The 23,515-nt window shown below is 43.6% G+C and overlaps 1 protein-coding gene across 2 annotated transcripts in view; it reads right to left on the bottom strand.

The window, feature by feature from the left end:
- The window catches only part of LOC118508954 (neural-cadherin-like), a 293,319-nt gene that overhangs the window by 249,599 nt on the left and 20,205 nt on the right, over positions 1-23,515 (bottom strand). The window lies entirely within an intron of this gene.

Below are 23,515 nucleotides of genomic sequence, written 5' to 3'. Positions count from 1 at the left end.
GCTGCTTTGAATGTTGCACTATATTTCTATTTAAAAATAGTACAAAAAGGTTTCCTGTCAAAAACAATTCATCCAAACATTTTTGAAAAGAAAATTGGCTCGTACAGAATGTTCCATTTCCCTTTGTACTTCCACGCTCACAACAGTTTTTCGTACTTCATATCACCAACAAACGTGTCACAACTGAGCTTACAATGCCGCACACCATGGTAAAAATGTATGCAACGAAAAGAACCTGCCCCCCTCCCCCCCTCCACATTTCCAAAGTCAGCGGGAAAAGAAATAATAATCACAACTACCCTCAGCCCCACGAACACTTCTCAAACCTCCTTAGCCAGCCGTTGTACGGTGGGCCAGTTTAGATTTATCTACGAACGCTCAACGCCACGTGGCTTTGACCTGTGTCGGTGTGTAACACATTCATCGGAGCTTGTTAGCTAGTGCTCGATTCCGGGGTATATGGTGAGGTCGTATTTCGATTTCTGCTATCGTGCCACACGTGCCACAAGCGCATCGTGTTTATGTGGTGTGTCTTTTTCTTGGAAAACAGCGAAGCGAAGTCTTTATCAGTCGCGAACGCACATGTGAACTACAGCGCACTGTTCAGCGATCGGGAGGGCTGGAAACGGTCGGACGATGGTGGTGAAAGTGGAGGCTGGTTTATACGATTTTTATGAGACTGCCAGTCGGGTGAGCTGCATTGTAGCCAAAGACGCGGATATAATTCTTATCAACCGATGTCAGCGGTTTGGTCATATTTTCTTATGGATCATTTTTTCTGTTTGGTTTGTTTTATCGTCGTTCGGTGAGGTTCATGAGAAGTAAATGTATGCTTAACTTTCCACGAACTCCATTTCTTGGAAGTGATGGAGCGCATCCTGGGCGTGTGAAGATATGTGTATTGAGCGTATGGCGTCATGTCCAATTGTTAATATATTAAACAAATTCAATTAACAGACATATCTCTCTCTCTCTCTCTTTACAAACATCAGCTTTCGAGCGTTTGATTTTCAGAAATGGTATTAACATAAGAACCCTTTTCAATCGTTTCCAGCACACTTCTCAGTACGATCAATTGTGATGGATGGTACGAGCACCAACTTCCACGCTATGTAGATTTAATAAAGCAATCGATTGCTACATGGTAAAACAATTTATTACGTGGAACGCCCAATAATCTGAGGTTGATCGGCCAAGTCAATGAAAATGCTTGTTCATTTCACCGCTGGCACCCGTTACCCATTCATCATTCTGTTCCTTTCATCAACTGTCAGCAGGGGGACCATTGCTCCCGCAGTGCTTCGAACGCCCTTCAGGACGAAAGTGACGACAATTGTAAACGATCGGTGCGAAGGGGTTTTTTTTCTGCTTTCGATTCCCTAGCCATTGTTTGCTCAACCCGTTCCGATCTTTCATAGCCGACGAAGGAGCCAATATAACATCACCGTCACCGTCACCAGCGTTAAAGTCCACGTGCACGTGGGAAGATAGGAATCGATTAACTTGCAAATAGCTAGCAAAACGAAAGCATGAACCGACTCCGTTACCCCTTACCAGTCGTGATTAATTGGTTTCACTATGGCGCAATTTTATCGATGCTCGGAAGGATAAGGAAGCACTAGCGCAGCACAGAATGATGATCGTTCGGTAGGAAGGCTTCTATTGCCGTAGAAACCACAAGTACGGAAAGGTTCACATGACGTGCGAGAAATAGAAACAGAAGGAAAGAGAAAGAGAACAAAAAGTTTGATACAAGCGATGCTAAGGAAAGCTTTCCGAGTCATTTGCTTCCTGCTTTGGGTGTCTTTTGTTAGTTGGTGCATTCCTTGTTACCGTACCCACCTTATAAGATCTTCCAGCACCCATCACACCCAGAGCGCCACCCAGGACGGTACGAAGTCTATGCAATAGGAAGGTTGTGCACTGCAGTAAACTATGCGTCAGTGAGAAACGAATCAAGCCCTGAGCACAAAGGCCGATCCGCTGCAAGAAAAAGCTCAGACAGTAGAAAAGAACAAGTCTTGAAGCAGTGAATGGGGACCCTTTTTTTTGGCACGTGAAAAACAGCAACAGCCGGCAAGAGATCTCCTGCAATCGATGGCTTGTATGAAGTAAAAAAACACACACACTTTGACCTAAGACCCTTACTCTTACGGCGAGCAGGATTGCATGGGACAAAAGGCAGCAGACACCTAAAAAACCTACTAGATGAACATTCTCGATTTTTCTGCATAATGCAGCCAACCGCCGGGTGACATCCTCTACTGGCGCAGGATGATAATGAAAGATACTGGGGCGAAGATAAATGGAAAAGTCTTTTGTATGCGTGTATGTGTGTGTTTCTGCGTGCGTTATCCTCAGGATCCAGGCATCACTTGTGCAAGCATTGTTAAGGTGCCGGTACCGTAAGAATCCACCGCCAGCATCTGAGCGAGAGTTGGCCGGGAGTTCTGCCATCCTACGCCGTGGCCCAAACGAAAAACAATTTTATGCCACTTGTGTGATCATTTCGCACGGCAATAGTTGGCCGACGCGATTGGAATAAAATGAACGGAAAATGGCGTCGGTGCCGGGGTTAAGACACCTTCCACCGGTCCTACTAACCGAACCGAACTCGCTCATTCTTTTATCCCCGCTTCCATCCGGTGACAACGGCAGGGAAAATGTAGGGCGAACGAAGAGAATTGGAGGATTATAACCGTAGCTCACATTATTAAATATTTTCTCGCATTCCAAACCCGCGTGACCAAACGGCCATTCATAATGGGCTGAACTAAATCCTGCTGGCCAGTTGCTGTGTGTGTGTGTGTGTGTGTGTGTGTGTGTGGGTCTCAGTTATTCTCGTCCACTGCCCATCCTAACCGCACATTCTCTCATGTCGGATTCTCCTTCGAACGGGTCAAATGGTTTCTGCAAGATTGTGTGATTGTCGTGCTGATGGGGTAAGAGCAAAGAAAAAGTTTCGCTAACGTCCGAGAATGTTCCGGATCCGATCCAACGACGACGATGATCTGTGCTGCGTACCGTACCGTGGTGGCACCGTTTTCCTCGGGATTATGAAGTTGCTTGTCATGGTTGCCCGGATGATGATGGTTCGGTGGATGGTTTGGTAGGCTGATTGGACAATCGCACCGACCTAGTGAAACACGGATCCTCCCAAACGCCGGGAAGTAGAGAGATTACCAGTACCGTGTGCCACTTCCACACGAGCCTTCTGTTCTGTAAGAATCCAAGAACACTTGTGGACGTCTTTTATTGTCTTGTTAAAATCATTTTTCAAAGATTATCCATCCAGATCCGTCCCTCCGAGTTTCCGGCAACAGTCCGGGCACGGGTAGTGTATCTGTTGATTCATTACTCACTGTACGCAGGCGTACGGCAGCAGATTGTCATTGTTGCTATCGGGACAGCAACACTGGTCCTAGCATTTCCTTTCGTACCGAGCAAAGGGATTACAAATGCATAAGAAAAAAAAGCGAAAAAAAACGCAGCACACACCGGAAGCACCGTATGCAATGCATCGTACAGCTGACGGTTGTGGCTGTCATCCACGTTTCAGCACCCATCGATGGATGGTGTTTTTCCTTCGATCCAATATCTTTTGCTCTCCCCGTACCGATCGGATGTTTGTCGTACGGTGCGCGTTAAGATAGCTTCACCCAGGTTCCCCATCCGGTCGCTCGCACAGGGCCAATGGACACAACTAATGTTCCGTTATTGGACATTGGGTCCATTTTTCTTGCTGCTGGGCTGTCCGACCCGTGCAAGCATACATCACCCGGGGCCCCGTTAAAGCCCTTGCTGCCTTGCCAGATTATCAGTCCTTTGCTTGTCTAAATCCCGGGCAAAGAAAAAACAGTGTGCATCAACAAAAAAAACCATCCAAGCTTCCTGGTGCCCGGGCCTGCTCATCTGCAGAACTTGGAGAGCTGGGCCGCAAGGAAAATGATTTATTGCACCAGCCAGCCAGCCAGCTAGCACCTAGCTCTAGGGGCTAGATTTCGCGCCGACACGTAGCTTCTGAAAAGAGGAGAGAGTTGTAATGGCTACATGTTTGGTTGTAACATGGCTTAAGCGCTTCGTCGCTTCTTCCTGCAACGAGTGTGTGAGAGTGGGAAAATGTGCTGCAAGCTTTTCCAAGGATGCATTCGACCGATGCGACCGTTGTTGGTACGATGGCGAATTTTGTGTTCCTCTTGCTTGCTTTTCCCTGCTATCCGAGTTCTATTGAATCTTGACGTAAGGTTTACGTTCCTCGCATCCCTGATGGTGCAATATTTTTCTCGTTCTCGTTGCACCAAAAAGGACAAACAGGGGTAACGTGTGCACAAAAAATAATAAGCTACATCACCAAGCAAACTACTGTAAAGAAAACGCAAGGGCCCAGAATAAAACCCAACGTCATCCATGTCTACAAACGCAAGAAACAACCGTCCAACAAACGTCGAACGGTGCGAACGATTAGAGTAATAATGCTTCAACGATGGCAACCATATGGGACAGGATCTCGTTGCAGTTTGCAGCCAAAACGGAAGATCAAGAATTCTCCTCAAGGCGATTCGCTGAACAGAGGCGAATTACATCATTTTTCGGTGCAAGCTGAAACCCGCCCCATCCAGCTCGTTAGGAAACGCATGGTGGGAAAGTTATTCTTTCTTCTCCTCGTTTTCCCTCTCTCTCTTTCCTGTGTGTGTACAATCACAAAACTCAAACCCTACACCTTCGCACCGGTCTTGCACAACAGCTAAATAAGCACGCAGTGTAGCTTTGATGTTGGGTAGTAGCAGATTGGTATGTTGGTACCCCTTAGCCACTTAGCCACGCAGCGCCCAAGTACGTAGCCCGCCGGGAGCCTCGGCAAGCTGGAATTCGGTTTCGTTACGCGCCAGGCGCGGTGTTGCAGATCAGTTTTCTTAAAGTGAAACATAACTTCCAGCTGAAATTACAAGCACGCATATAGCAGCATACTTGTCGTTGCTAAACGCTTGAAAGCTGCAGGCTAATTCTGCTTCCCGTGCGTTACGTTGCGCACGCACTGTTGGATGGCTTTTTATTTTCAGCCATTGTTGTTTGGGTTTTGGATCGTAAAAGAATGCAAACAACTGGAATGCAAATTTTCTCTTGGTACATAAAAAGCATTCTGTGTAGGTTTCGCCGAACCGGGCGCTGTTTGGTGCTGTTGAACGAAATGCAAATGGTGGCATCAAAAGAGCAACGTAGAGTACATCCGACCAATTACAGTAACAATTTTTATTTTATAATAGTCTTGTTCAAACCGAGTTTTCGAGTGTTATTTTATGATAAAATACAGAAAAAAACACCAAAGAACTGCTGATACAGTCATTTAAGAAGCATCCCGGTCACCGAAAGTGGTCAATAAATAACCCTCAAACGGCAACCACAAATCGATATCTAACCACAATCAAGAGACAACTGTTACCATCCGAACCTCACCGGTCCAGTTCAGCACAGCTGACGCGATAATTGACAGCATTTTAGCCGATATAAACCATCGACACGGACCACAGAGCCTGTGCATCCTATCCACCGGGTTACTACCACCCATCCATCTGATGCCTCAGCGTAATCGATACGTCCTCGACAACACAACCAAGCTTCCCCATAAATCCTTCCCGGGGGGTGAGATGGCAAAAGGGTGGCAAAAGGTGCAGCCATAAGTCCCATCAGCAAAACCAATCCTGGTTGGCCGGATATTGAAAACCTGGCTTCAATTTCCAGTGCAGTGGTGCAGTGGTGCCAAGCGGTCAATCAAGTGGCCCTGGCCAGCCATTTCTTCGCAGCAATAAATCCGGTAATAACCTATCAACAAGTCAACTTGAAATAGTTACCAAACCGCCCATTGCCGCCCGGATGTTTGGGGAAAAATTATAAGCGGGGAGTAAAAATGTATTGCTGCCCACCAAATGTGCTCGTTTGCATCTCATTAAGGGGTGAACCAGTTACTGTCCCTGGGGTGTCTTGCTTTAGGCACTCAAATGCTTCAATCCTTGTGTGTGACGTACACAGGCGAGAATCATGGCACCACTTTAGGTACGGTTATTCCGCCCAGGATGTCGGCAAGACGTTGCCTCGCTACTGCTTCTCCTATCCTCCGCTAAAGGACACCCGACCAAGAACAATCGAACACGTGGTCACAAAAGCATTTCAATCAAACCAATTAAAACTTCTTGATGGTTGATGCTTTCCCAACGGACCCACGGTTCCCGTCCGAATGTGCTGCGAGACGGCGAAGGGGACGAACTTTGGATATTGCTCTAAGCTGCCAACACTAATTAAGTGCTTAGTGTTGTGCTCAACTTTCAGCCGGCACTGAGTATCAAATATCACTGATCGATTAGAGCTCTGTGACTGCGTGGTGGCGCAACCAGCTGTTGCTGGGATGTTTCTCGGGAGAAACTTTTAGCGTACCGGGACTGGAATATGAAATTGAAAATTGATCCTCGGGAAAGCTTATGTTTCAACGAAAATGTTATCCAATTTCTAATCTATGGTAAGTTAGTATGAAGTTATTATGTTGTGATGTCATACAACTGTAGTGTCCCCTGCCTGATATGGGTGCTTCATGATAATACCACAAACAATAAGCTATTTACACCTGAACTCCTCAAACCAGCGCTGATTCCAATTTCATGAAATGTAATCAGAGTCACTCATTCTGCTCGTTCCGTGTCATTTTGATATGCATCTGACATGACAACACCTGTGCCAGGGCCATCGTCCTACACAAACGGCTACAAAATAGATCTGTTTTCAAATACGTTTCAGCTCCTGCAGAGACAGTGAGGGCACCGCTTAAAGTAGACCATCATAACTTATCCGTATCCAATACAACTCCACTTTTCCCGACCCACTTTCGCCCCCTCCGGACTGGTTGATGAAGCGGAAAAGACAATACATCATAGTCCCGGTGGCGGCTGAGTTATGGCAAGTGCATGATGCATTTACCCAGAACGCAACTGCAATCGTGTGGCACACTGCACTTCACGCTAGGCAAACGCCGTGAGCCGCAATGTTGGCTAGCCTCAAAGGCTCACCGCACGTACCGTGTGCCGTCTTGGCTGGCGGCTTCGTTCGAGCTACGTTCGAGAGCATATGAATCATTTTCTTCTTTCCCACACACACACACGTATGTGTGTATGCATGTGCGTGTCCGTGTGTGTGTGTGTAATGCCATTCCGATGAGCAGAAAGCTTGAAGTTGCCTTCCGAGATGCATGTGTTGAGGTTAGGTCCTACAGTGGAAATCGGTACTGGCGCAAATAATAGCGATGCGATGGATATCACAGGTTCAGAACCGACTGCTGCCCGGTATTTGATGGCTATAAAATGAAGAACGATGACGGCGAGCATAATGTTTTGGGCCTCATGACTGTTGCCTTCGGTTCTCATATATTCGGTCTACCTTCGCGCCTTCATCTCGGCGCGCCGCTGCTTCATGCCGTTCATAGACTCCATCGCATGGGAGCCATTACGGCTCACTCGTAATGGGAGCCCATTTGACTCATGACCCTTACCCCACCGCTAACCTTCTGGAAGCGTTTTTTGACAAATGATTTTTTGATACAACCGCCTCGACTTCCTCGGCCGTGGGTATGTACGCGCCCAGGAATGTTCAAAATATTCTCCACCCATCAAAACGGCTTTCCAGGGTTGGGGATTTTACTTGTACCGAAGTGATGACACCCGTGTTCTGCGGAGGAGTCCTCATGGACGGTACAGAGAGCTTTTCAAAAACGCATAAATCGATGAACCACGCGGGTGTGCTTTATAGTACGGCGAGCGCCAGACCGTGATACCAAAATGAAACATGCTTGCCGGGAGTAAAATGAATGACACACCATCCAACCGGCGCACTACACTGGTTGACTGACTGACTGACTCGCGTTGAAGAACTCGTTATTGTTGGCCGTGCTACGTTTGTGTGCCTATTGTCAGGGGCTCCGTTTGTTTGCGAATCGTCATCAGTTTTCGTATCCTGTGACCCATCTCGCAAGGGACGGATGGGATATTCAAATTGTTCGCATGCTTGCAATGATCAATGTTTTATGCATTGTTAAACGATTCCAGCCCAGGGGGAAGGGTATGGATGGATCGAGTGGAACTGGATAGAGCACACAGCGAGAAGCTCCACCTGAAGCAGGCGTCCCTTATGGGTGGCATAATTCAATAGAAATGGGCCAATGTCCCGGTTTTGGATTGGTGCAAAGAGCTGTGTATTTTAAATCGAACAATAAATCCTCGATCCTCGTTTTTCGCTTTTTGTTACTCGTTCATGCAAGTGCACCATAAACAAAAATGGGTTGTCGGAATCATTTATTTCACCTGGGGGGAATGTTGCTGTCGATAGGATGTAATGAATGCAATGTTTTTGCAGCATTGTTTAGTATGAAAACTTTAAACATCATGCAAATCGCATGCAACAAATATGGAATGGATTAACTTTTTGAATTTTCGCTTCGATATACGCATTCGCTTACTTTATTGAAGACTTGTGTGTAGGCCAGCACCATGTGGATCATGATAATGTAAGTTCAATATTTGCTTTATCTATCGATCGATTCCTAAGCTGAATTCGAGCGGAATATTGACCAAAGGTAAAACCTTCACTTTCGGACATGTAACAATTATGTCTGCCATTTTTGTTTTCAGCGAACAACGCATCTCACAGTCCCGTCTGCATCATTATGCGTTTAGTTCATCCAGTTCAGAAACGCCCCCAGCGTCACTGTGAATGGCACGCCCTTGGTCTGCTTTTATCTTCCCATCGTCAAGCGTGCTCCGAACTGCACGGACACTGCATCGCCCATCGGGTTGAAGGTGCAGTGGGCCTCCATGGAGGCTGGACGGTCAAGATTCCCGTGTCGACATTTGATTCTATCCATTTCAAACCCCTGGAAGGCACGAACACTTCCGAGGAAGACTTCACAAGCACGGAAGTCTTTGCCGAGCAAGAGGAACAATAGGTTATCTCGGCCACCCTTCGCATCCAGCTGGCTGCCCTCTTAAGGAATGAAAGAATTCGCTTCACTATGTCGTGCCGTGCTCGCAAGCACACGAAACATTGCTACTGCCCTACGATCTCAGCTGGTGCGACCGGTCGGAACCGTTCGTCGGATGGTTGATACGCTCCGGGAAGCTTCAAAATAAGTGACAACGCCCCACAACGTGCGGGCGACTTACTGGATGGGGATGGAAATGGCATCGAACGCTTGAACCCAAAGGTTCCCAGCCACCATCCAAATCGAGCAAACGGCATGCTCTCGTCTTCAAACCGACACACGCTCCCACACACACACACACGCACGCACGTGTCGCCGCAAGCGATGCGCTGGCACTGCATCAGGATGCATCATTTAAATCCGTGCCAGTTACGGGCAAAGTTTCTCCCGAAAGACCGGCCCCAACAGTGACGTTCGTTTTGATCACCGCTCGCATACCCGGAACTGGGATTGTACAAGCTGTAACTGAGCATAAAAGCATTCGAAACCATTGTTGCAAGCGGACGTGAACGGTGAGCAAGTCTCCTCTTTTCCTGGGAAGGCATCGGCATTTTTCTGTTTTTTTTGCTTCGCAGTGTACAATTTACGTGGGAATCTGTTGCCCGTTGCCCTTCGCCCAGAGCGTATGGCATGCCCATTGTAAGTGAAGCTTGATCCGCTTGCCGGTGCTTAATCCGGTCCAATCATTCAAATGGAGACATGCGAGGATTAAATATTATGACATGCTCGTTTTGAATAAATTATTGTACACACCGAGCCCGGGGCCCAGGATGGGACGCATCGAAACCGACACCGTAAGCGATGAAGATGAAGATTATCATCACGATGATTAACGTCTGGGGAGGTACGGCGACAGTGAAGCTGTTGCGCTTATAGATGGGATTGTTTCTGGGTTGTTTTTACTTTTATTTTACTGTTGCATGTTTTAACGCAACAATCTGGTGAATAAATTCCATTGGGACTCAGCTAAATGTGATTAACAACACATGGTTTACTGGTTTTCGATTGAATGAATAAATCGTATTGTGGTGTGATTTGCATCCCACTCTTCATAATAATGTCCGTCTGGACTGTAAGCCGTGACGTGTAATGAAAATAGTAAATGTAATGTAAATACTCTAAATACAATTCTATGAAAGCTTATGATGGCAAATAATAGTAACAGAAAAAAAAACAATATAACTGGCTATATTAGACGTACTGCGATAATCGTGAAACATTGTCAATTATATGTGAAATTGCTATGAAATTTTGCGCTTGCCATTATTGGCATCCTAGACTTGATCCTAGATTTTTAGTCGGTTTGGTGGCCGAGGCGCCGGTCTTCACACGGCAGGACCGAAATTCAAATCCCATCCAGACCGCATCCCCGTATGCAGGGCTGACTACTTTGCTACCGGTAAAATCAAGTCACGGAAAGCCAGAAATGGCAGGCCTGGACCTTTCAAGGTTGTAGCGCTAAGGAAGAAGAAGACTTGATCTTCCCTTTACCTTCCCTTCCTTGTGCGTCGAGTTCCATTTCTCCCCACCGGCTTTATACCTAAACGAGCTTCTTCGTCTAGTCTCATGTCAATGTCCCACCTGTGTTTGAGAACATGTCCGTTTGCCGTCTAATGGATATAGTCTTTACTGACTTTAAAGCAGCATTTGACAGTATTCCGATTGACCTTATGTTTAGCAAACTGGATAGACTTGGCTTGTGGGAGTCCCGTTATTACTTCTTTCCTTTGTGGTGTGGTTCCTTTTTGAACTTTTCATATGATTTTTCTGGTGAATGAGGTCTCAGAGACAAAAAGCCCCTTTAAATAAACGATTTCAAATAAATTAAGATCGTCTGGTGTTCCTGAGGGTATTATACTGAGTTGTTTGTCAATGTCTGTGTTAATTAGCTTCCCTTTAAGCGTGTCCTCATGTACACTGATGGTCTTAAAATATTCCTCCCTGTGTCCTCGTCATCTGATTGTTATGTTTTTAAAAATTTCCTAGATTAGTCTGAATAAATGAAACATTTTCTCTTTTGGTCTTTCTACCAACTAAATGCTCTGAAAGTAAAAAATTAAGGACATTGACAACTATCGTGTTTCCTCCATCAAGGATCTCGATAGTTGGGTTGATTCGAAACCTTCATTTAATGAATATTTGAAATTAATTCTCTCCACAAATAACCGTACGTCAAGTCTTATAATTCTTCTATGTTTAATCTCGTCTGTTGAAGACTTTGTACTGTAGCTGGGTGGGATTGATCCGAGAATATTCTTGTGAAGTTTAGGTATAGCAGGACGCTAGAGTAACGGTGATTGCTAAAAAAGAGCGTGTTTGGTGCAAGTTCACAAATTGTGCCACACGTTTATTTTTTGCAACAGTCCCAGAATATCCTTTTCACTGTCTTTTATAAAGCCTTAAAATCTTGCAAATCCGTCATTTACATTTCGAATCTTCCTTTATCGCTGGACTTTTGTCCAATAAAATCGATGTTCCTTTCCTTTTTTCATGTATTTTCTTATTCGCACTTTCCCGTCACCTGCGCGTAAGACCTGCTCTCCATATCTTATCTCTAGGCTTACGCATTACGGCCAGAATGAGCAAACGACATTTAAAATGTTTTTGCACCCATCTATCTTTTCGTCCCCGTCTTCGTGCTTACTCTTCCAAATGTTTTCTCTTTCTAGTTTTAAAATGCATAGTTAGGCATTTCAGACAGACTGTTGTGAATAAGAATTAATAAATAAAAAACCCCTTTAAAGATAGTCATACCTTGCGGGCGGGATAATGGTTTGGAGAAGATTCGATAACAGGTCCTGCCGTATGATGATAAGAACCTTTAACGCACCGACCACCAGACTGCCCAATATTTTGTGAAATACAAACCAAATAGCAAAATTCTTTCTATCAATTGAATGGTTGATAAATACGAATATCTAACTGCCTGTTGCTGTTAATTTAAAAAAAATAAAAAATAAACTGTACCGTCGATCTGATGCTTCCTATGCTTTTTTTGAAATCTTTTGTGTTCAATCTTTTACAATAGCCTTCCAATAACGCACTGCTGATATTTGTTTTCCAGTTTCCATCATGTCACGCATAATGCAATAAATCTTGTTTGTTTTTCAACTGTTTATGTTTTTTAACGCGATAAATATATTTTTGATTGAACTGTCCGTTAAACGCATGTAGAACATAAAAGAATCCAATCAATCATCTGATCTTTTATTATTTTTACATGCTTTATCTGGCCACAACATGAGCTAAAAAAAAGATCACTGATATGTAACCATCGACAGGGATTAGGTACTGATGAACATGTCCAACAATTAAATACTTTTGAATGTGGCGTGTTATTTTAAAAATATATTAATGGACGCTTACAAAGAGATAAGGCATAAAAAATTATTCCCGATACCAATAGTTCTTCACCACGAATGCTATTGACAACCATTTTCCTGCCTCAAATATCTACTCCTTCAATCCTTTAGCAGGAGCTTCCTAACGTCTTCTCGGTATGATTTTGTTTTCTATTCTGCTTGAATCAGGTAAAAAAAGTTACAGGAAAAAGTACGCTCAATGATATATGATACTTGCACCATTTGGCAATACACTCACGTCCGCTTGAAAGGCTAACTGTTGGCGTTAGCCTTAAGCATCACACAACACCAGCAAGGACCACGCTCGATATGAACAACAACAAAAAGCACGAGTTATCGTTATCCATTCCCTTCAATTCGCGTTGCTTGTGGTATTCCTCCATTTCCACAACAAACTTCTGGCGCTTTGTTTAGTTGTTGTTTCGGAAATTTATAGCCAACGCAGAATTTATAGCACTCCTATTGCTTTTCCTTTTTTTTGTGCTCCCACGATCCCTTATGTCATAGTTTGCGTTTTCAAATGCTTTAAAACTTTCATCTACCTATGACTGCCTTCAAACGGTTATTAAAAATGTTATAAAGGGCACGTTATTGACGAGTTGCGGCAGCTTCAATCCGATTCGATTTTCCGGTTTTATCCAATTTTAAAAGATTAAAGCCTTTCCCAGACCGTTAACGGAAGCAAGCCATAAAATGTGCCCAACAACTCACCATCGCTCGCGCACATTCCCTTATTGCATTTTCCAAGGCAAATTAGTGCCATAACCGCTGCCAACGCCAAACTTCTTTTTAAAAAGCGAATAAAGTATTCATAAACAGCTCGTGCCCAGACCGCGGCTCGGCTGCAAGCGGTCGATGCCAAAGTGCAGCACAGATAGCGGTCCCTTGGGTGGGTCGGCTCAATGAACAGCATCTTAACGGTAATGGCAGCTGCTCGTTACTGATCATCTTCGCGCACTTTGCTGACCATTCTGACGGTGGCCCAGCTGGCCAGCCACTGTTCAGCCTTGGGGAAGCACTCCTTCTAGTTTTAACCCAACCTTGAAGCTAGCTAGCAGCGACGGGTTAAAAACGTAGCGCAGGAAGAAGCAAGAGATGCAGCTACGTTCAGTTGAGTCTTTAAAACCATAAACGCTTCACGAAACCTGGGCGAGAACAGCAAGATTGCATTTATTAACCATTTCAACGTTATTCCTTTCGCCTCATGTTTGCCTCGTTATCTGTACGTCCGCCAGAACAAGCTAACCCTGGGAGCTAGTAGTAGAGCTAGAAGCAACGCGGGGAAAGACATTTTCCTTCGAGCCGCAGCAGCACGACGCTTGGCCAAGCGTGAATTTTCCCCAAAAGCGTGGTAGTTTTGTTTGCCAGAGCTTCGACAGTCTGGAGCTGCAGCTGGAAACGGTAACGGTAGAGATGGTCAACCAGTCGCATGCAGCTCCCGGCTGGCAACTGGTTTTTGGGATGTTTGCTACAAATTTATTCCAATGCGGTAAGTACGTCTCGCTTGTCTGACTGTTGGCGTGCGGCAAACGCGACGCTACTGGGAAAATATCTTCATTTTCAGCTTTAGCTTCTATTTTGTTTATGCGCTTGTTTTTCGACGCAAACACAGCGACACTGAGCATGGAAGGGTGTGTGTGTGTGTGTGTACGGGTATTTGTGGTGGGTTGGAAAATCTTAAAATATTCTACAACCCCCCCCCCCCCCCCCGTTTTCCGCCGAGCGACCTTTCATCCTCTTACCAAAACTAACAACAGAACAAACAGAAGGAAAACGGCTCTGCTCCAAGTACTGCGGGACGCTGGGCTCGCATTCGCCACACTTGTTTGTGCATACAACAACATGCTGCATCTGCATCATCCGATGGTCGCACGGAATCGGAAAAATATCCCTACCCAAGTCACTCGGTGCGCAAAATAAATAAAAACCCAACCCGACAAGAGGATTTTCATTTTTCAATTAAGGCGCCCTGTTTTTTTTCTCTCTCTCTCTCTCTTCTTTCTCGAGAATAGTTTATTGAAAGGAGTGGTTGAAGGGCAAGGGGATTGAGGATGGGGGGTTCAAAAGAACTCGAGCACACCACCCTTTTTCTCGAGTGCAGCTGCAATCGATTTCTTAGTGTTTTATCCATCCTCACAAACGCAAAACCGGTAGCAGCAGGACCAGCATTCTCGGGCCCAGCTTTTCAACAGTCCCATTCCACTCACTCACTTTCAATAAGTTGCAGACATGGTATGTGTTGATTGCAATTCCAGCGCTACTGCAACACACTTGCCCGGTGCTGGTGCCCCCCGCTACAGTGCAGCCATGTTGCGGGCTCGACTCACATCACGGAACTGACCGCTTACCGCTACCGAATCATTCCATGCGTAGGATACAGTTTTCCATCTGCTTGCCCGGACCAATCCTGCACTAAGGCCTGGCCTGAGCTTGCAAAACTAACTTCAGTCCGCCGGCAATGCCTTGCAGTGCTACGCACAAACGCAACGAGTAAAATGACATAAAAATATTGTACATCACGAAAATGTGTGACCCTTTCGGTGAGTCTCCTCGGCCTACGAATGCTACTGAATGCGTTCTCGCTCATTGATGTACTTTGTTTCTATTTGCATTCAAACACTCGATACATTTTCTTTTAATCCTTCCCTTTTTTGCTCAGGACCGGTGTGTGCGGTGCCACGCATTTAATATAAAATGTAGCATGTTGCAGCATAAAGGGAGTCTGCCCACACACACGATCCTAAGCCTAAGGCATCATTCGAATGCATTTCTTTTGCCGGCTCGGGGTGTTCTCCCTAGCTCTAGCCATTACTTACCCCATGTCTGCCTGATGCATCCCGTGGAAATGGACGCTCGTCATCGGCATAAATAATTTTGGTTATTAATTTTATTGATATTCATAGCGTGATGCGCCACAAGGTAAGGGCAGCATGGAAATTATGTCGAGGGTACCGATGTTTGCCAAACGGTAGCATTGAAAGAGATTGTAGCTAAGAGCATTATTATTGCGATTGCGACTACCACCACCAGCTACACATTACACCCTTAGGGAGCAACAACGGACGTTGTTTTGCCGGTTGTTCCTGCCATAATTGCCACTTCGATGTCCGGCACTGTCGAATGCCGGTCGCCGTGGTACGGTCGGGCCGTAGTACGGTCGACGATGACGACCGATCGGTCCAATGTGTGCTGTATTTGCACAACAAAGCACTGCAATCGAGCGGGAATCGTGCATCTAGCTTGCATACATATTACTCCGGTCCGGCGAGCGAACACGTACCCCGGGCTGATGCATACCTGCATAGAGAAAAAGAGAAGCCGGAGCAAGAAAAAAGAAGGAAAACAAATTAATTAAACTATTGCGAAAGATTATTTTAGCTGAACAAATACCGAGCCGATATCCGTTAAGCTCGCCAAACCGCACACGACAAACTATTATTCCTGTTGCATCAGAGTGAAAACAAAGCAAAACAAAAAACAGAGGAAAAATCGTACCACATTGTGCATCATTGTACCTGTATTACAGTGCATTCTAAGCACATGAAAGCTTTCGCAGTGATGGGTTTAATTTATGAGTGCTCTCTCGTTAAACCATTCTGCACGGCACGGTTGACGGTTTTTTAATCCTGTCCCCCCAACCCACCTCTAGGGCACGGTTTACAATTTTTGTTTAGCTGTTTTACCTCCGAGCACATTGCTGTAGTCTATCTGCATGATTGTTAACGTTATGTGGCCTACAGCCAAGATTGCTCCCGCGCAACAACAATGAAAAAACGTGTTGCTGATTCATCAAAATAATTTACAAAAAAAAATACATGTATAGTTTATCAAAAGACCCGAAGTAATGAAAGCGTGCTTTTGTCTCCTGTGTGTGTGTGTGTGTGTGTGTGTGTGTGTTTTTTTGTTTTTGTATGGCGTTAATTAGCATAGTGCCCTTATTTGCTGCTGATGGGCACATTATTTGATTATGCAGCCCGGGATATTAAAGGCAAAAATAACGCACTGCTGCACAATGTCAGGGCTTTTTTATGAAGGTGCGCTTGACAAAGAGGTTGCTTTTTACATCCTGGTATGGTATGAATAAGTACGAAAAAGATAATTGTTAAATATTGAATAAAAATGATGATTCTGGGACGATGTTTGTTTTTTTTTTAACTTTTTGTAAAAGATTTATTTTTAGGGTTTTTTTAACCTTTACCATTAGAATGAAGTTCGACCAAATGTAAGTCCAAATTACCATGCTCGAGTGTTTGATAAAAGCTCTCGGCAAAACTGCTAAATCGGTATTATGGTTGTCAAATCCTCTAGGCAGCGCAGACAGCTTGCAACTTGGTGAAAGTTTTTAGCCTAACGTTTTGCTTTGTTTTTATGGGTGTTTAGGCATTTTCGAAACATTTTTATAGCGCTTTTTATATGTTTTTATTTTGCAAGTGAGACTGCTCGAATGTGACGTCAAGTCGTCTTGCGGTGTCTTCTCAACAGAATCGTGCAGTGAAGAAAAACCGTTGTCAATAATTCATAAAAATAGTTGTTGAAGAAAGTGACGCGAACAGAAACAAGTTGAATCTTGTTCAGTATTTTAAAAGCATAAACGATTGAAAAGCTTATAAAGAATATATTCTTAATCGTGTCTCGTTGCACCAAAGCGGCACACGCACGTACAAGCAAGAGGAGTGGAATCAAGCAGTTTTGACATCTCAGGCAAGCCGCCTCGTTTACATTGTAGGTTCGTGTGGAGAGTGGTTCTTCTTCTTTTTTGGGCTACTACTCTCTTAGGTCATGCCTCTCATTTCTGGCTTACTTGACTTTATAATACCTCGTAGTTGGTTAGTCAGTCCTCACTATAGAGGGGACCGCTTCTATAAGATTTGAACCCCGATCCTGCTGTATGAAGGCTGACGCTATGTTATATGGGTAACCCCAATATAACTATTTTGTTATTAAAAGAAGGCTTTTAAATATATTATCTGGTTTTGAGTATGAAATAAGAAATTGTCCTGGTTACTTGATGTCATCGGTTCAAGTTAACGTAGGCAAACAAAAAGGAGATAATTTGATTTTTCCAACCAATTCTTTTATGTATAGACAATATCTTTCTGAGCTACAACTAGAGAGCAGCATCTGTTCAGCAACAGAGCAATCTCTGTTCGCAGAAATTGGAGGTTGTAAGCCATTTTCTGAAAACTGCCCGTAGCTAATCCGATTTGAACCATGTCTCTGTCGGACGAAAGCGTAATTCTTACAAGGTCTCAAAATGCGTCGAAAACTAAGGATGGGGGTATGGATGAGGATAAACCGGAAATCACAGAAAAGGATTTATATTTCTACACCTAAGACTCAAGAGCCATAACATCTATCACAACTTTGAAGAAGATGACCATCCCATTGTTGTTCAAAATTGCTAGTCAAAGTCATCTACGCTTTGGCTGTACACGTGAACTCAGAACAAATTTCCAGTGATAGTAATCGCCTCAATAGTGAACGATTTCTCGATAGAAGTAACTCAATTGGAGGATCCTTTTATTGCCAAGTTGGAAAGTCCGAAGGTCCTAAAGACCTCAGGAGATCGCTTCGAACGAAATCAATAAATGCTTCTCCAATTTACTGTATCAGTTATGTATAAGTTACATCCTACATTGAATTTATTCGAAAGAAAAGTAACGATTATTAATTGCGTGTTAATCGTTGTTTCCCTCATGCAAGGCCAAACAGCCACAATCACTCACTCAGCAGTAAGAATTATGTTGCACAATAAACATAAAACATTACACAACTGGTAATCGGAATTCTTGATGATGATGAATTTATGCAGCATTCCGTTTTTTTGGGGGGACATCACCCGACCCTGAAACCACTCTGCGTCGAAACCGGACAAAGAATCTGGTGGTGAATTGTGGTTTTCCGGTGTGTACGTAGCAACTTCAAGTCACGGTCGAACGTACCGAGGGAAAATAATAATTCGTCCTAACAATCCCTGTAATGTGTCACCATCCCGTTCCACCCGTGCACCCGGGATGAGTTTGTGTGCTGCAACCGACATGCTCGAAAGGGTGGTTGTCCCCGTCCCCTGCGTGGACGGATTGCCGTATTCATCATCGAATTAATTTTCCGATTAAATCAACCAACCAACCGAGCCAGACGAGAGTGGTAAATACAGCCGGCAGCCGAGTGCGAGTCCAAATCGAACACCCGGATGTGGGATTGCTGACTGGATGCGAAACCAAAGGCCCCGTGTTGCTGTGCGTGCCACCGAACCTGGGACTGGGGGTTGTTTGGACATCGGGTCCTGCACCGCACCCGAAATGATGAGGCTGGTGGCTTAATTAATTTTGATTTCATTTCCTATCGCGAAGTGTTGCGCTGGCGGGTTGCGGGTAGGTCTGGGGAACTATCACCAAACAAAGAAACATTATACATACGTGCAGCCTGTTTTCTGGAATCACAATTCAGTTACAAAATAAGTTTTGCATTAGTTTTGCGTTCACAGTGTGTTGTGAAGCATCACATTGTTGTGCGTGGTTATGGTAACGCGGAGGAACGCATTACGATGAACTTTCACTCTGCTTTTACCAAAAATATTTTCAACTTTTTGCTGCCGTACCCCATCGCCAACATCATCATCACCACCACCTCCACCTTCAGGAATGGAAAATACTATCGTCCAGCAAGTATTACGGAATGCCTCCGTTCGTGGTAATTTGCCTCCAGCAGTGGGGCGTTTTGCTTGGAATTGTTCCCGTGAGGGCGTACGAATGATGAAACGATTATCAAAAAATTCTACCAGTTATCAAACTCCGTATCGGAATGCAGCTTGAGTAAAAGTTGATTCAAGATGTTTTTATTTTTCTACCGAGGGTTCAAAATCCCCAAACGAGTCGTTCGTTTGACTCTATCACTGACTGGCTGGCAGGTTTAATGGGTGTTGTACAGAGAATATTACACACACACACACCAGATCAGATGGAACGATTATCTCATCATGCGTACTTGTGTAGTACAGCATACCGACGTTAGCATACGCTTATCCTGTTATTCCCTTTTGTGGGGCAAAAGCGGTTCCATGTGAACCGGTCTTCATTACACACGAGAACCTTCCACGTCCAGGCGTACGATGATGAACGGAACGGAGCCAATTAAATGTAAGGAAAATTTGTACTGCAATCGGGTCGAAATGAATGGCTAATGCCTCCGGAACCATCCGTATCATATCACACGCTCCCTCCACAAACACACCGCTGACAGCGCTGACAGCACAGTCAATGCGGGAATAGAGATTATATCCGGAAGGCGTAAGAAAACCCGACCCGCTGGATGCTGAAATTCCTCCGGCCAGCCGCTTGGCGCGGGGAGAACATATTACGATAACAAAGTCGTACAAGAAAGTGGTAATTGAATTCCGGCAGTTTTACATGGTTACCTTTTCTGCTTTCCCATACATAACGGTCCCGTCGACTCCCATCCTATGATTCCCATTTCCCACGGTTTTTGCAGACTCCAACAGACAAGCAAGCTTCCCTAGCGCTCGGGTGTCTTTCAGCGCGTTCGTTCATTTGTAGATACTAGGGCTAGATAATGGGGACCCCTATGACAACGCAGACGGGCGCAACCTGGCGAACCCCAAAAAACCCGAAACCGAAGCAAAACGATACCACAAACGAACGGAAAACGACACAACATTATCCTCATCATCATCATCAGGAACAGCGGCAGCAGCAGTAGAAGGTCCTCCGGGGACCAATCCAGCAACAGCAAACCCATATCGCGATGCCGCTGTGTCTAACGACGCCGAAAAAGATATTCCTGCCAAAGATTGCCCGAACCGGACCGGGGTTGCTGTTACCGGAGTGCCGGCGAACGAATGACACTTCTTCACATTAAATCTACGTACTTGCTGCTGCTGCTGCTACTGTGCGTAGGGTACTAGCAAACACCTTCGACAGTCTCCAACCCCGTGTTCACACACACACACACGCGGTCCTTAATGGAGTCGACAAAGTTTTCCTTTCAGCGGAACCGATCTTAATGTTTCAATTTCATTGTTTTATCTGATTTCTTTTTACTCTTTGCCATCCGTAGAATTGGTCTGCGAGTTAAAACTTTTCTTTCTGAATAGATAGAAAGAGTCTTTACAGTTCGGTGTCTTGAAATTAACTATTTTATTGAATTCAGCCGATTCCGTTATCGGCCCATAAACGGCCCAGCAGCGATCGCCGCATCAGCATAACTCGTCGCGTTGGATACAACACGACACTCCCAATGCTGATTTAGCGATTACCGACGCTCGTTGCTAACTCGCCCCCCCTCAGATGTGAACGTCCACGATTCACTGTGTTTGTTTAGGAAATGTGACGTAGTCGGGTGTCTGATTTGGTGACGAATTATGTACTGTGACTACCGTTTGCGTGTTTTTGCACCTCTTTGTAAACCAGTAAAGCAATGTTACTCCCAGTATAATGAGAGGAAAGATGATACCTCCGAAAATGTTTATCGTTGGCCAGGTTATTTGAAAAGAGTTGTTTTGTAAGCGAATGTGCTCCAATTCTTTACGTGTCTCGATGTGCAGATTATGTAAATCTTCCAGACTTATGTTCGAAATTTCCAGCTGTCTTTTAATAAACACTCCGTCGAGTGGATATAAGTTCAACGTTCCAACTAGATCGGTGAGTTTGGATGAGTATCTCACGTCGTTTATGTAAATATCGCATGTGTTGAAGCTTATTACGAACGATCCCTGAAGTGTTCTGTTGCTTATACCACAGTTGGAGACGAGTGTAAATTTCTCTACAGAGTTAATCAATATGGCGTGATTATTAATCTGTAATATTTCAGTTTTGGCTGGACTCTTCGTAAAGTTACATTCTGCTTCTCGACCTTCCATTAATCTTGGAATGCAATCTGATTCATCCAACTCTATTTCATTGATTTTATAGATTTTCGGGGTTAGAGTGCTAACACGGTATCTGATTGCTTCGTGAGTTATGAATCTGTCATACTGGAGGTGAATCTTGCCGTCGTGGTACAGGATTGGATAAATTTTTATCTTACGGAACGTTCTTGGGTCGAGTTTGGGTGTTTTTATGAGCAGCATTATTTCTTGGCGGTTGGTGGCGATAGAGGCGTCGGCGTAGGAAAGCGCTTCTAGAGTTGTGTCGAACGGAATGTTTTCTGCTGCCAGGTTTTTTTCCAAACAATTGATTTCATATTTTGACAATATTTTTTCGTTTAAAATATTCGCTTTCGTCATAACTATACTATCAACTATTTCCTGCAGTGTGTCTATCATCTTTTTTAGGTGGAGATAAATATTGATGGAATGAATTTCTAATGATTCTGATCTGAATTGAGTTATTACGTTACGAGTTTTTTCTGTTATTTCTTTAATCTGGTTGTTAATATTCCTATTGATTGTAACTTGTGCATTATTGTCATCGATGAGATTATTAATTGTTTTGTTAATAACACGAAGATCGTTTGCATCTGGTGTTCCTGCAATAAACTTCCAAATTGTTCCTATGGAATCCCAACGTTTGAATCTTTTAGTGGGAAGCATTCTTTTCAATATGGTATTCAGTTCTTCGAATTGGTTTTGGATAATACTGGAAAATTGATTATTGCTCATTTTTTCGAAATCGTCCTTAATTGCTTGAATATAACCCTTATACGCAGTTAAATTGTAATGGTGTATGTAAATATGGCTATCTATCCTTATTCTTGCCCAACCTTCGTCCATTGCAACTATAGGTTGGTTGTCTACCTTCAGAATAGAGATCCTCGGCTCAGCTAGGGTACATACTACAAATAGAAAACTGTAAGAAGAGAACAATGATGTTAGAATGACGGTATTGTTAGCTATCTTATTTTTATATCGTTTTTATGAATTTTTCGTGAATCATTTGTGTTTATAGTGCTTTTGTTTACTTTGTTAATCTTGATTTTCTTGTATCTCGGCTTGTGTTTTAATCTGGCTCTGGTTTTTTCATAAACTGTCATATCCTCTTTTATATTTATTTCCTTTTTTCTCTTATTGTAATATGAAATATCTTTCTCCTGTTTCTTTGTTAAATTTTTGTAAACATTTTCACAAATATCTGATGAACGGACAGACGGTAAAATTATCTCATAAGGAGTATATTTAGTAGTCGAATGAATGGATGAATTATATTTGTGAAGTGAAAGCTCGATTAGATCAGAAATAGTTAAATTGTTGTTCTCAAATTTCGTTATTCGATAAATTTCTAATATGGTAGAATGGAACCTTTCTATTACTCCATTCATTTCACTTCGACCTGTAGCTGTTAAATATATTTGGATTTGGTGAGTTTTATAAAAATCTATTAGATCTTGTGTACCAAAAGATTTTTCGCCGTCCATTACTAATATTTTAGGAGGATGGTATTTTGTAATTATTTCTTTAACTGCCGGAACAATATCTAAGGCGGCTCGCGATTGAATTTCTTTAATTTGAGCGAATTTTGAAAATTTATCGATGTAAGTTAAAAAATAATGTTTTTCGAGAAACATTATATCAATGTGTGCAATTTGGAAAGGGTGTACGGGGATTGGAGTTTGTTGTTGAGGATACCGGATAGGGTTTCGGTCATATTTGTTTTCATTGCAGATACAGCAATTGGAAACAATTTTTTTTATCTTGGCTAGCAGCTTTGGAAAATAGTATTTACGTAAAATTTGCGACTTATTTTCCTGGGCTCCACGATGTGCCCTATTGTGCTCTGCCGTGATTATTTCTCGTTGTTGATCTTCGTCTGTAATGTCTTCCAGAAGATTTTGAGTAAATCGAATCTTAAGGAGCTTCTGACTTCCAAAATACTTCCTATAAACCTCTTGAAATTTTCCCATTATGTCTTCACTCGTGAAAAGTCCGTTTACTTTTGATATTGTGAAATGATCCTTTAGAATCTGTAAAAGAGATGATTCGGTTATTATTTCGGAGTAAATTGTTGTACGTTTAAAATTTTGGAATGGATATTCAATTACTGTGTTTGGTTTCCCTTTTTTCAACACGATCTGGTTGTGAAAAGCATTAAGTGGTGCTTCTGTAGAGATAATGTAAAAATCGTCACTAGTTTGTGATGAATGTTGCGTACCAGTCATAGAGAAAACTATTCTGCTGAGG

This window comes from Anopheles stephensi, chromosome 3 (genome assembly GCF_013141755.1).
Source record: "Anopheles stephensi strain Indian chromosome 3, UCI_ANSTEP_V1.0, whole genome shotgun sequence".
NCBI classification, from domain to species: Eukaryota; Metazoa; Arthropoda; class Insecta; order Diptera; family Culicidae; genus Anopheles; species Anopheles stephensi.
This window is presented reverse-complemented; position numbering and strand designations above follow the sequence as displayed.